The sequence below is a fragment of the Heteronotia binoei genome, unplaced genomic scaffold, assembly GCF_032191835.1.
Source record: "Heteronotia binoei isolate CCM8104 ecotype False Entrance Well unplaced genomic scaffold, APGP_CSIRO_Hbin_v1 ptg000314l, whole genome shotgun sequence".
NCBI lineage: Eukaryota > Metazoa > Chordata > Lepidosauria > Squamata > Gekkonidae > Heteronotia > Heteronotia binoei.
Genome location: NW_026800014.1, coordinates 1,320,089 through 1,336,775, shown reverse-complemented (window position 1 = coordinate 1,336,775; position 16,687 = coordinate 1,320,089).

The following is a 16,687-nucleotide window of genomic DNA, read 5'->3' as shown; positions in this document are numbered from 1 at the left end:
CAACACACCCAGTCACCCCTGGCCAATAGCAAATGGGCTGGGGGCTGGGGCCCACTCCGAACCAGCCCATCCCCACCAGGTTATTTTAGGAAAGAAGCCATTTGTGCTTGATTACAAGTGCGCAGGCTCTTGCTGAGAACATGGAAACTTCAGCCAGACCCTTGGTACTTTCCAACCTGCCGCTATTGGTGAGACAAAATTTTAAAAGGAGATATGTGAGCAGTTCTGAGGGTGAAGAATTTGTTCCCGCAAAGCTCTATTTCCCGGGGCCTGTTTTTAACGAAGAGACACGCGTTAGTATGGACAGCAGGGAGACAACAGCTGACATGCTAGCTAAAAATGCCGTTTCCCAAATTTTGCAAGGCCTCCTGGAAGATTTCCCAGACACTCAGGAACTTATTCCCTACAGCACCCAGGTTTTCAAAGAGATTCCTGATTCCCAAGATCTGATTCCAAGCAAGAACTCTGACACAGGTAATTTGGAAAAGTGGGGAGTAAAGGGGTGTAGGGGGGGGGAGTAGAAAAGGTTATTGGAAACAGGCTTTGCATAGTGCTTTTAACTGAAAAAATCTGCTTTTAATTTTCTAGTATTCTGCCTGCATTGAGCCACAAATTCCAGATTTAAAATTGGCTGAAGCCCCAGAGGAGAATATTCCTTCAGAGGCAAAAATCTCCACGCAGGTATGGACCCCAGTTGTTTAGTGTTGTGTGGTGGGTGTGGGGGCTTGTCAAGGTTTGTAAAACTAAAATAAATGCTGTATATTTAACAGGAACAGCAAAAAATTCCATTTGGCATGACGTCCAGGGAACGAGTCATTGCCATGAGAAAGCTTTTATGCATGAAAGTTTTTGAAGATTCTGACTGTATACCACCCCAAAAACAGAAATCAGCAATGTCAGCATTAGTTCGTGCCGCAGTCTATTCGATAACAATGCATTGTATCAATGAATTTTTATATGATTCTTGTGAAGGATGCCAGCTTCAATCACCCAGGCAGAAATCTCACGCATGTCTTTCTTGGTCTGAACAAATGGTAGACCGCAAGGTGAAATTTGTAATTGATGAAATGTCAATACATTCGATAATGCCAGTTGAGACCTCAGTTGCCTATTCATTGAAATGTCCGCTCTTCACACAAGAGAATATGGACCAAATATTTGATTTATTGAATAGAGTTGAGGACCCCCCAAATTCACGTAAAACACCTGAAACAATTTTGAAAAACTCTGACAGTGCAATGGTTAAATATGTTGAAGGTTATATCAAAGATTTGCATTTTTGTTCATTTTTTCTGTGCCAGGAAAAAATGGCGTTTCTGTGATGTAAATAAGAGATATTGCAGCTGCTTTTTACTGTCTGTTTTTGAAATAAACCTTGTAAATAGATTGCAATTCCTTTTTTTCACTGTCTGTAAATCAAAAGGAACCTTTTAAAAGATATCAGTGCTGTTATTACACACCCAGGCATGCCCCGATGAAATGAAGACGTGGTGGGAGGGAGGGTGCTGCACACTGGCTAAAACTGGCAGCATTTTGAAATTCTTAGGATGGTTAGCCCCCCCCCCCCTTTACTGGCTGCTGTATTTTTTAAAAAAATTGGGTAGGGAGAACACACACACACACACACACATATAGATATAGATATAGATAGATATAGATAGATATAGCAGTGTAATCTGAAAAACTACTTACCCTCTTTCCATGTGCTTCCTAAAGCCATGGCTGCTCCTTCTCTGAGATTGTGTGGGAGGGGAATGTAGGAGGGGGGATTTCTGGTTACCTTTACAAGTCATGGACAATCTCTATTGGATCAGTAAGTCACACGGCTAGGAGAATCAATCACAGCATTCCTTCACACACAATAGTGGTCTTGATTAGATTAGGGGTGAGTCACATTCTTTTTTGGCCAGAGGAGGAGAAGGGCAGAAGACATCTTTAGGCTGCAAGGTAAGCCATGTGCTATAATTTCTCTGTGTGATTAGAAATTAATACTGCTTGTAAATTTTGTCTATTTCAACCCCTTTTACTGCCAGTAAAGCAGATAGTTTATGGCCTGTTTGCCCCAAGTATGCTTAATGAGAAGAAAGGGGGGGTAGTATGGGCTGTCAGTTTTCTTGATTAGATTAAGGGGCCAGGCACATCCTTTTCTAACTCAGAGAGCCACTAAAGGGAGACTTTTTTACTTTAAGGTGTTTGTCTTAAGCTTCATAAATGGGGATAGTAATTTAATGCTGTAAAAAGGGTTATTTGTGATCGGTCCTTTTCAATATTTTTTTTGTAAATCTTAGGTTTTAAAAAGAACAAAAAATGGCTGAAGATAAATCTTCAAAAAACAAAGGTATATTTTGCATTCCTCTCAGTTTTAAAATCAGTTTGTTGTTGTTTTTTAAGAGGGGTATGTGGTGGGGGATAATTTAAAAATGGGTTGGCTGCTTTATAGTTCATATTTTTGGCATTTTAATATGTAGGCCAGAAGAGACCACATGGATGTGAAGAATGGTGGAAAATAATACGTTCAAAAATAGGCCAACATGCCCCTTACAAAGATGATGATGGGCCTTCTAAAGGAAATTTCTGTCCTCCCTTATTCCTGTTGGAAACCAAGAGACGCCTGAAATCACTGTCGGGTAAATTTTTGCTTCACTGTTCTGGATTATCATTTTAAAAAGCAAGCTTAATATTTAATTTTTATATGATTGGGAAATGATTTTTAACTTTGTGCCTATGTAATAGCTCTCCACTGTAGATGAGAAGAGGTGCAAATCTGATGAAGCACATGTGGGCTCTAAGCAAAACATACCAGACCAGCAAACACTAGGGGGTGCTATGAAACACAAAGGAACCCTGAAAGGTGTGTGTGTTTATATATATATGCAGGGGGTGCTATGAAACACAAAGGAACCCTGAAAGGTGTATGTGTTTATATTATATATGCAGTTAATATATATATTAACTGCATGACTGTTTTGGCCTGCTGTGTTAATAATATTTTTGCTGAGGCTTGGCATTTTATTTTCATTCAATCTTTTTCTCCTAAAGATGCCACAAACCAGAGTTTTCCTCAGAGCACAACGATCTCCACCTCGCTGAGGTCTGGATGCGGCCACAAAACGTCATCACAGCAAACCAAGCTGCAGACTTCCATGAAAGGTTCATCCACCCTGCACCATCCAAAAGGATGTGGTAAAGTGAAAAGAAAACACACACCCAAAACAGACTGTGGTTCTATAGTGTAAGTTAGCAAAGGATGAATCTGTCAGCGGGTTTCTATCACTGGGGTTGTAGCATGTGGGACAACCATGGAAAAAGCACCCGTTAAATTTAGAGGCTGTTGGCCACCCCCCAACCATCGCATAGCCATCAAGAAAATAATTTCCTACTTTTAGCTCGCCACCTTTCAGGGCATGCTGTATCTGGAGATCCTCCTTGTGCTCAATATACATTAGCCATTGTATGGATGGGGTTGAAAAACGCTTTTCTTGCCTGTGGTAATGGTCATGTGGCAGGAGGGCAATTGTACCAGGTTTCAAAAACATGTGCCTATACATTGGCATGCAAACCCCAGCAAGAGTTATGTGGTTAAAGGGGTCAATTCCTAACATGGATATAATTTCCTCCCTGGCAAGAGACAAGCCTTTCTCAGGATTTTAACATCCTGTTGACAATAATAGGCCAGATCTTTTTGTAGGTTAAATTCATTGCTTTTGTTCTCCATGTACCAAAAAAGAAAGGCTGCTTTCTCATCCTTCATCATGTTATCAATCCCGTAATCCTCCACCCTAGGCATCAGCCCCACATACTCCCAATTAGCAGACGTGTTAAAGTAATGCGGAAAGAACCCCTTACATCCCGAGAAGCCCATGGCCTGTGGCAATTTGGCCAGCTTCATTGGCAAGAAGTTTAAGCTATCCAGGGGGAAGCTCATGTGCCACATGACCATTACCACAGGCAAGAAATGATGAAGGCCCTCGAGAAGGCGTATCAGATCATGTCTATTAGCGAGGTGTGGCATTTTGAGGAAAGCTCTGAAGACCTGTTTTCGGAATACATTAAAGTGCACCTCCGCCAAAAACAGGAGTCTTCTGGCTATCCTAGCTGGTGTACAGATGAGAGGAAAAGGGCCAAATACATACAGGATTCCCTAGAGAAAGAGGGTGTTCAGCTGCGTCCTGAACACATAGCTCTCAATCCTGCAAAGAGGCAGATTGCCAAGTTATTTTTAAATTCATTGTGGGGCAAGTTTGGACAGCGTTCAAACTTGGTAAACACTACCATAGTGAGGGATGCTACAAAGCTTCTAGAATTCGTCTTTTCCTCAGCATATGATGTGTCAGGGTTTGACATAATTGACGATGAAACAGCAAGCGTATCCTGGAAACATGCAAAAGATACAGTTACCTTAACTGGCAACATGAATGTTCTGATTGCATGCTTTACAACATCCTATGCTCGCTTAGAATTGTATGAAATTTTAGACAGACTGCAGGACCGTGTCGTTTACCATGACACCGATTCAGTTATTTTTCTCAGTAGGGAGGGGGATTTTATTCCGGCTCTCGGAGATTATTTAGGAGATCTGACATCGGAACACCCACCATCTGAACATATCACAGAGTTCACGTCAGCAGGTCCTAAAACCTTTGGTTACAAATTGTCAGGTGGAAAGGTGTGCATGAAAGCCAAAGGCATCACCCTCAATGTTTCTAACTGAAAAAATTAACTTTAATACCTTGAAGGACCTGGTCTTAGATTACACTGCTGAGCAGACATCTAGAGATCAGAGTCCAACAACCCTCCATCATTAGAAAAAAGAATCAGTGGCTTATTGAGACAAGGCCATTTAAGAAAACCCTCAAAGTAGTTTATGATAAGAGGGTCCTTGTGGACAACTACAGAACATTGCCATACGGCAATTAAAATGGATGTATGGTGGAAACATCCATTTTCTGCAGTACTGGCAGGGCCTAGCAATTGTGACAAGAGCGTCTTTGTAAAAAATATTTTGGATAATGCTCAACATGTGCTTTCTGTATCACCTGATAATGTCCTGTGGTTTTACAGCTGTTGGCAGAATCTGTATGATGAAATCTTCTGTAAATTCACATCTGTAAAGTTTGTTGAAGGGCTGCCTGAAACCCTAAATGATGATCAACTGCTCCCCGCTAATAAAGTAAGTCTGATTATAGTGGATGATTTGATGGACTCTGCTTGTCAAAACCCTGAAACTGAGAGAGCCTTTACCAAATACGTGCATCATCGGAATCTGAGCGTTATATTTATTACTCAGAATATTTTCTTTCGTGGAAAAAGCACCAGAACTTTAAGTTTAAATACAACATACACGGTTCTGCTTAAAAACCCCAGGGACAAATTACAGATTGCCACTCTGGCCCGCCAAATGTACCCGGGGAAGTCCCAATTCTTGAGGCCTTTGAGGATGCAACAGAAAAACCTTATGGGTATCTGCTGGTGGATTTAAATGCGTGCACACCAGATTCATTGAGGTTAAAAACGGGGCTTTTCCCACCCCAGTGGCCTGCTGCGTATGTCTTAAAAACAAAACAAGCCTACAGTGGGCACAAAAGGAAACAGCCGGTACACTAAACAGTCTGTCACCTCCGAATCCTCCAAAGGGTCAACATGTCCAGCTGTATAAAGAGGAATCTGCCCCTCCTAAAACTACTTATCAAGACTACCCCGCAACAAAAGAAAGCCATTCTATGCTCAGCTTCAGATGATCTGGTCGCAGGCAGCTATATCAGAAATTGCGCTCAATACTTTAAAAGGGAACATTCCTCTTTCACCACGTCAGGTGCGTGTGTTGAGGAAAAGGCAACATTTCATTAAGAAACTGAATAACAAGAGAGTACCACTGATAAAGAAGAAACAGCTGGTGAAACAATCTGGCGGCTTTATAGGGCCTCTGTTAAGCTTTGCTATTCCTCTCTTAACTGGCCTTTTAACAAGCAGATGATGGAATATGCAGAAAAAATGTACTTGATTCCTAGCCATCGGCTGGAACAATTAAGGAACCACCCTCCCTTTAAGGAGGAGAACATCAGAGCTAATGCAATGCATTCCCTAGTTGCTGAAATGAAGGATGTTCTCCGAAGGCCCGATTTAACAGAGTTTCAAAAAATAAGCTTATTTGATACTCTGCTGCAAAAATTTTTAGCTCACGTGAAGCAGGGGGAAACTGAAAAATCTAAACTGAACATGTTTCTGCCTCAGCCAGAGACAGCCTCTGAAGAAACCAATACGAGTTCTGATGTGGTCTTCCAAGAAATAATAGACAGCATGCCTGACAGGTTTAAGAACCATGCAAAGATACTGTTAAACAAAATGAAACAGAACAAAATTATTTCTTCTTGGGATGGCAATGGAACCTTTGTATATCGAGGTGAAAATATAAAGGGTTCTCATCTTATGGATTTGGTGAAGGCCGTCACTCAAACACATGATCTGCCTAGCCATCGCCAGCCTAAAGTTTGGGATGTTTTCATGAAGGCTATGGCTGAACTAAACGTTCCATCTTCTATTGTGGGCAACAAGCTAATCACCATGCTTTGGAATACCTAAAGATCCCTTCCTCCATTCCAGAGACACCACAGCTGTCTCGCAGAGCATCTAAAAAACACAAAGCTGTCACACCCCCTGGCTGGATAACCTTGTAATCATGTAAATAAATGTTTTTAATTAAAAGAACTTTTGTTTGGTTAGTTTTTAAAAAAATGAACAGACAAAAGGGCAGTTTTTAAGTCCACAAGGGGACACTTTATTGAAATACAATGTTGTTGTTGTGGAACTCACTGCAAGATATACATGCCTGGAGTTGCACAAAGAAGTTTAGAGCATGTCTGGGCATGCCCTTCTTCTTTTTTACAAATTGCTCCACCATTCGGTCATTCTGTGCTAAATCATCAGAGTACAACTCTTGAATCTGCTCAAAAGAAAGGCCTTTACTGCGCAACTGTAGAAAAAAAAATATGCAGTGATATCCACAGACCACAGGGTCAGATGACTGTAGTTGCCTTGGTTGGAATGCAGTCTCATTGGCATTTTTTTCTCAAAAATCTCACTATGGATTTAGGAAATAAAACACTGCTAGGCGCATGTCCATATGAATCAAAGAACTCACCGCACCCATCCTCAGTCAAGTATATGACAAGCCAATATTCTCCAGGGAGGTCATGTGGGTGGGTATTTACAACTAACCCTGCTGGTCTTTGATCTACTCTCTGATGGGGAGCCAGTCGCTTGGATACACTCCCAAGAAAGTCTTTTTGGTGTAAGGGTTAGTAGATAACACAGTTGTTAGCTGCAGGGTGTCCATGTTACATATAGTCAAATAAAACATTTCACCTGTGGTTTATCTCTATAACGTTGTCAAAAACACCATAGACAATCATGTTGACAGTGTGAGGCAATGCTCTAGCAAACCGCACTTCAGCCCGCAGGTTCCCAGTTTTAATCAAGGAATAGTGGTCTGCACATTCCTGATCTGGGGAAAGATCAAATGCAAATAGCGTGTAGCCCTGTGCAAACTCCTCACGGTTTACTAACAAAGATCTGTCTTTTATATGCTTTCCAGCGGCCTGAACCAGCTGCATGTATTTCCTCACACAGTTTCCACCTTCAAAGTCCGGCTGCAGTGGTTTTGTGGGTACCTGTGCTCCATCCAAGTAGAGAGCAAAGAAACTGATGTCATAATGCTTAAAGTTAAATGGGTTTTTATTATGGGCCCCGCTGAAGGACTCGTTATCCACCAGTCCAATAACCAGCAGCTTGGGTAATTGCCCCCAAAACAAATTCTCTTGGTTGCTGACACGACTTCCTGCAGGGATGCTAAACACTTTGATGACCATGCGGTCCACAGGATATTTGGCATTAGCTGTGAAGAGCACCTCGGCGTGGCCTAAACGGACACCTGGGGCTACTCTGACTTTCTTGACAAAAAGGGAAGCAGACAAGATTTTTAATTTGCAACCCCTGTTTAAATCATCCGCCATGAGGCAAAAAGCATCTTTACTGCGTGTCAGTTTAATTTTGACATCCACGCCATTTAAGAGCAGTTTTTCTTGGAAAAACAGGTCACTGTGAAGCTGACCCAGCAAATATATTTTTTTGCTACCAGCTGCTAGAGCTGCTCTTTTAACAAACTCGTTGTTGTCCCCATCCAGGGCAGTTGATTCATGTTGAACAGCTGTGTCTTTGTAAAACAGGCCTGCAGAGAATTGAGTGTTCAGAGTATCATTGCTGTAATTCAGCACAGCTTCTATAAACCCTCTGTATGGATATGCGTTATGGGACTGTGAGATGAGCCTGTCTCCCAGAGTCACATCCAGCTGGCTAAAGATGGACATGATAGGGTAATTCACCAGACTAACCCTTGCATTTCTGTCAAGGTCTGTCCCATCTTCTTTCACGATTTTGCAGCACAGGTAAAGCAGGGTATTATTTAAATCCATATAATCATCTCCATTTCCAGTGATGAAAAAGTCAAGTGGCGCTGATTCGGACAAAGCAGCCAGGGGAGGAACTTCAATATATAGACATCTCTCAATGCTGGTTTGCGTAGGGGCCATTTGGAAGAGGTCCAGTTCAGATTTGGCGCATTCTTCTGACCCGCTGTGAATAAAAGCCATTGCTGTTTAAAATATATCTCGGGGGCTCGGGAGACATCTTCCTGCCCTTCTCTTGGCCTTCTGCTTCGGAGGGACCTTGCGCTTCACAGCTTTTCTTTTAAAGGGGCATGGGGGGCCAATTAGTTGTGCCCATGATGCCTTTCTTTTAACTCTGCGCTGTCTTTTAAGGTACATGAGGCCTGAGCCCTCTTGTGGCATAGGGGGACTCACTTTATTTAGAACAGCACCAGAAATGTGACCTACTACATCTTTGGCTATATTTCTGGTGGTCGTTCTCACATGGGGCTTCATGAGTTCAAACCCCCTTCTCAAAAGAGGGACAGCTTTTCTGAAAAGGCTCCGGAAAATTCCACCTACCCCAGCCCCATACATCACTGGGGCACCATGGTAACCAGGAAGATAGATAGCCAGTTTGGTGTAGTGGTTTTCATTAATAGAAGTTAAAGAAATACAAACAAAAACTTATCAGCTGAAGGGCATTCTAAATATGCATACAGGTTCAGAAAATAAAGGTGGTAGCTTATAGAGACATAAAGAAAGTTATTCTATGGGCTATATTTACCTGTCCATAGAACATAAATCCAAGATGAGCAAAGTTGCAGTCAAGTGTGCAAAGTTGCACTCAAGTGTGCCCAGCCTCGTGGCTGGGAGTGTAAGTCAGTGGATGTCCAAACACACACACGCACTCTCTCTTGGATAGAGGGTGGTTGATATAACTTTGAGCAATAACATGATTGCTTCTAGAACCATGCTGTGATGGTGTGAATAAAACAATGTATTGAACCAGGGAAGCTGCATAGCTTTCCCATGGGTTATGAATGCAATATAACATTCATGTGGAAATTTTAGACAGAAGAGGACTATTACAAAGTGGTGTCATGGGATTAAAATGGTTTTTACTATAGTCACATAGGATGAACTAGGAAAGGAAAAGTCAGGCAAGGTGGGGGAATTAGTTAGTTGTACTGCATTTATTGAAAATTAATCTTTGGTAGTGATGGATTTAAAAGAGGGAAGAGAACTATCAAAAATCAGACCTTTGAACCTTTAGGATCACTTTCCCCAGAAAATCCTCTGGCCAGTATTTGATGACACACATTCCATGTGATTGTAGGACCTATTTTGACCCTATTTGCAGACCAGGTAAAAGTCTAGAGGAATGACCCTGTGAGATGTTGAGAATCAAGGCCGCCTGTGTCACCTTCTCCAAAGTACCAGACTAGTTCTTCAAGGGAGGAGGGGTCCAGGCATAACACCAAGGATTTCAACACGAGGGACCACAGGCTCTGGCAAAAGAAATATAAATCAATAAAGAGGCATGCAAAAAAAGATTTTGAGGAGTGGGTTGCTAAAAGCTATCGGTGCGTGTGTGTGCAGAGTGAGGAACAGAGATATGTACAATAGTGAGCTCCGGTAGGAAAGTGAGCCACACACCTGCAACTAGTATTAAAACAGTGTATTTACAAGCTATATACAAAGTAACTAGTGCAGTGACAAACATAGATCTCAGTGACAAAGTGCTCCGCCAGCATCCACCTCTGAAGTGAGAGAACTATACACAGGCAATACAGTCCTTATATATGTACCTCAGCCAATCAAGGCAGTCCATAATCTTGCTGACTCCAGCAAGTACTTTCCCTGTGTCCTTGTCCAGCCAGAACTGGCTTGCTGATAAGGCCACTCTGACCTGACCTGTCAGATAGATCTCCTGCTGGCATGTTGCTCCTGTCAGGCTGTGTAAAGGAGGACTCCATATACACCGACAAAAGCATCAAAACAAACATTAATTTTTTTTAAAAATATATCCAGAGCAGGAAACCAGCCAAAGAACAGTGGGGCCTTTGGATGATAAAGGAATAAGGGGATTGCTAATGGAAGAAGTGGAGATTAGGGGTGTACATTCAGTTCAGCTGAACTGAATACCACCCTGATTCTGCTGCTGAATACAGCAGTCCCAAAGAGCTGCCAAAATTTGGCGGCTATTCAGCCCCATTATACCCTATAGGGCAGGCCATTGAAGTCAACAGCAAAATAGGGTAAATTCAATGATGTCTTGGGGTGGGGGTATGGTAGAGACTACAAGTTTGCAAGGCAGTTTCAGGACCCTCTCCCCCACAAAACTCCCAATTCCCAAAACTCCCAATTCCAAAAAGATTGGACTAGGAGGTCCAATTCTAGGGCCACCCAAAGAGGGTGTCCCCATTTTCCATGCTTTCCTATAGCGGCAGGGGGGGGGAGGTTTTAATTTTTCCATGGTGGAAAAATTGACACGGGGAGGATGGAGTTTGAAGGAGAGGCACCACATTAGCAGTGTAGCTGCAGGAGCCTGTACTCCAAGGAACCCCCACGTTCCAAAAAAGATTGGATCAGAGGTTCCCATTTTATGGTACCCTAAAGTGGTTGCCCCCCTTCCCCACTGTTTCCTATGAAGGGAAAAACTTGCAAACACAGGCAGATTCTCCTAGAGAATCTCTGCAGTAGAAAGTCAATTGTGGTGAGGATGCTTGTTTGCAAGGAGCATAACAGTGCTATGTGCCCAGCAGAACAAGTACCACTGTGGCAGTTCAAATCTGAGAATCTCTCTGCATTACAAACCTAGGGAAGAGTGCTTTCTGCAAGGACCGCAGCACAGAAACAGTGAATTGAATGTACTAGTGCTAAGCAGCAGAGCCCTGTGCCAACCTAATAGTGAACAGCCCAGTGGCACAACTCTACCAACTACTACCCAGCAGCTGAACTCAGTGCCCTTGTGTCCTGGGTATACCAAAAGATAAATGGGCACAGATCTGAAATCAAGATTCACAAAGCTGAGAAACCTGTTTTACCACAACATCATTTCAGAAACAGTCTGGACTCTCCTCTCTTCTATTAACCCGGTTCCCCTTCTCCTGTTCCAGGTGCTCAGATGTGAGATAGTTGATCTACTAACCCATGTATGTAACCTATCACTCAATTCAGCTGCTGTACCAGAAGACTGGAGAGCAGCAATTTTTAAAAAAGGGATCCAGAGACAAACCAAGAAATTATGGCCAGTCAGCCTAATGTCTGTCTTAGGCAAATTAGCAGAGACTGTAATTTAAGATAGAAGTGTTAGGCACATGAAGGGACAAAGCCTATTGAGGGAAAATCAGTATGACTTCTGCAAAGGGAAGTCCTGCCTCACCAACCTTTTGGAATTGTTTGAGAAGGTGAACAAGCATTGTAGATAATGACCTACTAGGCATGATATACCTAGACTTTCAAAAGGGTTTTGACAAGGTACTTCACCAAAGACTCCTAAGTAAACTTAGCAGACATGGGGTAAGAAGATGGGTTGTTTTATGGTATAAAAACTTGAGTATGAATCAATGGACAGTTCTCACAGTGGAGGAAAGTAAGCAGTGGGGTTCCACAAGGATCAATATTTGGGCTAATGTTCCCTCTAAGCTGTGGAGTCTTGTGAGCAAAAATTCTACTTTGTGAGCTACTGCATAAATTAGTTTGCTCTGGGGCCATTTTTCCTGAGCCGAGATAAAAATGTGTGAGCTGGAGACCAAAAAATTGTGAGCTAGCTCACACTAACTCAGCTTAGAGGGAACACTGATTGGGGCCAGTACTGTTTAATTTATTCATAAATGATCTGGAACTAGGGTGAGTAGTGTAGTGGCCATGTTTGCAGATGACACAAAATTATTCAGGTTGGTGAAAACCATGGATGACAGTGAAGAATTCTAAGAGGACCTCCACAAACTGTGTGAGAGAGTGACAATGTGGCAAATAAAGTTCAATGTTGATAAGTGTAAGTTGATGCACATTGGGACAAAAAACCCCAGCTTCAAGTATAGGTTAATGGGATCTGAATTTGCTGAGACTTAGAGGGAAAAAGATTTTAGGGTCATAGTGGATAGCTCAATGAAAGTGTCAACAGAAGATGCTGCACTGCAGTGGTGAAAAAGGCAAAGTCTGTGTTAGGGATTATTAGAAAAGGGATTGAACATAAAAAGGCCAATATTGAAATGCCCCTGTATAGTTCTGTGCTGCAGCTTCATTTAGAATACTATGTACTGTTCTGGTCATGGTATCTCAAAAAGGAAACTGCAGAGCTAGAAAAAGTACAGAGGAGGGCAGCTAAGATTATGCGGGTTGGAGTACCTTCCCTACGAGAAAAGCCTGAAGAGTCTGGGACTTTTTTGTTTTGAAAAAAGATGACTAAGGAGGGAAATGATACAGGTTTACAAACTGAGGTGGAGAGAGTTGACAAAGAGAAATTTTTCTCCCTTTCCCAAAATATTAGAACTGAAGAGTATCCAATGAAACTGATGGGCAGCAGGTTCAGGACAGACCAAAGGAAATACTACTGTACACAGAGAGTTATTAAAATGTGGAATTTGCTGTAGTGATGGCCACAGGAATAAACAGCTTTAAAAGAGGATTAGATAGATTTATGGAGGGTAAGTCTATCAACTGCTATTAGCCAAGGTGCCTGAGAGGAACCTCCACATTCAGAGGAATTAAACCTCCGAATCCCAGAGCCAGGAGGCAGCATCAGGGGAAGGTCTCTATGCCCTGTTGCTGGCTGTCTAGAGGAACTGATTGGCCACTGTGTGAGACAGGATGCTGGACCACTGGTCTGATCCAGCAGGGCTCTTATTATGTTCTTAAGCTGCTGCTTATGGCCTCTTACTATGAGGGGGCTCTTAATATGCCATCAATATGCAGATGACACCCAGCTCTATCTGCTAATGGACGGCCAGCCCGCGCCTCCGCCCCGGGAAACCTGGATCGGCCGTTACGGGCTATCGCAACGTGGCTTAGACTGAGTGGGCTGAAGTTAAACCCGGCAAAGACAGAGGTTCTCTGTGTGGGTTGCGGCGCTCCAGGAGGGGAAATATCTCTCCCGACCTTCGATGGTGTGCAGCTAAAGGCGGCGCAGCAGGTGAAGAGTCCGGGTGTCTTGCTGGAGCCTTCATTATCAATGGAGGCCCAGATAACAGCCACTGCCAAGTCAGCATTCTTCCATCTGAGACGGGCGAGGCAGTTGGCCCCTTTCCTGGAGCGTCGGGACCTAGCAACGGTGATTCATGCGACGGTCACCTCACGATTGGACTAATGTAACGCCCTCTACATGGGGCTGCCTCTGTGCCGAACCCGGAAGTTACAACTAGTGCAGAACGCGGCGGCCAGGCTGTTGCTTGGTCTCCCAAGATGGGAACGTATACGGCCGGGGCTACGCGAGCTGCACTGGTTACCGATTGTATACCGGGTCCAGTACAAAGTGCTGGTTATTACCTTTAAAGCCCTATATGGCTGAGGACCGGCCTACCTGAAGGACCGTCTCTCCCCGTATGAGCCCCAGAGAGCACTGAGGTCAGTAGGAAAAAACAGACTGACTACCCCTGGGCCAAGAGAAATTAAACTACAGAACACTCGCACACGGGCCTTTTCGGCTGCGGCCCCATATCTTTGGAACCAACTCCCAGAGGAGGTGCGGGCCCTGCGGAACCTTGATCAGTTCCGCAGGGCCTGCAAGACCACCCTCTTTAAATTAGCTTTTATGAACAGCTGAATTATAATTCTACAACGAAGAAATATCCGCCATCAGCATTAACTAGAATATAGCGTCAATGATAATGTTATGGTTTGCTTTAATTAATGCTCTAACTGGTTTTTAAGGTTAAATTAATGCTCAATTTTAATGTTCTTAATGTAATTGTTTTATTAATGTACCATTGGTCATTGTGTTGTTTATTACTGTTCTATTTATTAATGTACCATTGGTCATTGTGTTGTTAGCCGCCCTGAGCCTGCTTCGGCGGGGGAGGGCGGGATACAAATAAAATTTTACTTACTTACTTAAGGCAACTTCCCACTTAAAATTGCTAATTACCATTTTCATGTCATTCATCGGAGTCTAGGGCTTGGATAGGAGCCTTCAACTTAAGACTGAAAGCATTCTTTTCAAAGTCCAGTACGGGGGAGGGGGGAGGGTTGGGGGTGGCAGCGGCTTTTATACTTACTGAAGGAAGATTCCTTTAGAAGTGTTTTAGGGAAAATGTGCGGATAATCAATTTGAGATTCTTTATTTCTCTCTTGTTGTGGTTAGGGATATGGGCTCTTCTGAAGCAATATGGTTGTTTAGGAAAAGGTTTTTTGAATTAGACTGTGCCAGCATATAGGCCCATACAAGCTGTGTATGCTCTTTTTCTGCAATGGGGATTCCCCTCTCTTTGACACTCTTTCCCTCCTCCCATTGTAATCCTCCTTACAACTCCTGTCCATAGGCATGCTTTTATGTAAGGCAGACAATAGCCTACCAACTGCAGAGAAGACTGCAGATTTATACCCTGCCCTTCTCTCTGAATCAGAGACTCAGAGCGGCTTACAGTCTCCTATATCTTCTCCCCCCACAACAGATACAATCTCCTATATCTTCTCCCCCCACAATAGACGCCCTGTGAGGTGGGTGGGGCTGAGGGGGCTCTCACAGCAGCTGCCCTTTCAAGGACAACTCCTGCGATAGCTATGGCTAACCCAAGGCCATTCCAGCAGCTGCAAGTGGAAGAGTGGGGAATCAAACCCAGTTCTCTGAGATAAGAGTCCACACACTTAACCACTACACCAAACTGGCTCTCTATCAGTTGTGGACTGTGGGGGTGCTTCACCAAAACATGTTCTGACCACCATTGCTGCTCTGCATCTAGAGTAATAGAGACCATAGATCACCTCATCATTTTCTGTGATCAATGGATGCGACTCAGAGTCCTATGGATTATACCTGTCCTGACTAAATATCAGCTGCCTGTAAAATTCCTCATGATCTGTTTTTTGCTGGCAAACACTAGTTTGGAAATAACACATTCTGTTTCTGAATTCTTAGCACTTGTGCTTGTGCCATTTCAGTCATGGGTTTTAATTTGCTCTGCTGTATTTTAATGTTTACTGCATTATATTTTGTATCTGTTTGACTCAGAGAAGTGTAATACTAAAGGAAAATTACTAATTACCATTTGAGGGGAGGGTAATGCTATAGCACCCTAACATGGGTAGCCCAGGCAAGCCTAATCTTTTCAGATCTTGGAAGTGAAGCAGAGTTGGCCCTTCCTAGTATTTGGATGGGAGACCTCCAAGGAATACTATGGTTGTGGCATGAAGGCAGGCAATGACAAACCAATTCTTATCATCTCTTGCCTTGAAAATTCTATGGAGTCACCATAAGTCAGCTGTGATTTGATAGCAAAAATAAATAAATAAATCTATAGGGTTTTTAAAGCATGTCTTCATCTGGCTCTGCTTATCGTGATAGAATAGTTCCACATACATTAAATCTATTCAGCCAAGTGTTTTCTACCTGGATCTCTGTTGCAAGGGGACTTGAAAAAAATCTTCCTACGGAAAAACAACAACAACGTACTTTTAAAAATAATGTAAACCTACTTCAGAAGGGAGAGGCAATCTAAAACAGGGCTGGGAATTCCAAACAACGAAGAAGGAAAACAGGAAGTAAGGTCAATCTTAGCCATAGGCATCTGAGTCAGCTACCCTTGGCTCTACCCTCGGGGACAGGTGCTGGAGGCCCCACTGTTCTGCAGCCAGATGCCTCCACTGCTACCCAAAAGACATTGCTGCTTTAGACTTACAGCAGTTTCACTCAGGTGGCTGGGGTGGGGGCATGTGGAGAGAAGCAATCAACTGTAGAGTGGGGGTTGTGAGCCAGCATCCTGAGGAAGCTCCATGGTGAAGGAAAGGAGGTACCCACTCAGCTTGGCCAAGCTCCACATTGTGTGGGGAGGATGGTGCCTGCCTAGTCAAACGCTATGCCACACGGGGAACGGAGGAGGGCATTTGGCCAAGCCCTGTATCACAGCCAAGTTCCAAGCCATGCAGGGAGGGCCTCTGGATAATGCTGAGAGGGGAGGAGGGCATATAGCTAAATCCCATTCTGCATGGTTAAGAAGGCACCCAGCCAAGGCATACACAACTGGCTGGGCAGGCATGTTGGCTGGCTGTTTCTCCCTTCCCCCTATTAAGGAGCTGGGCCAAACTGCTTCATCATTAACCCCCTA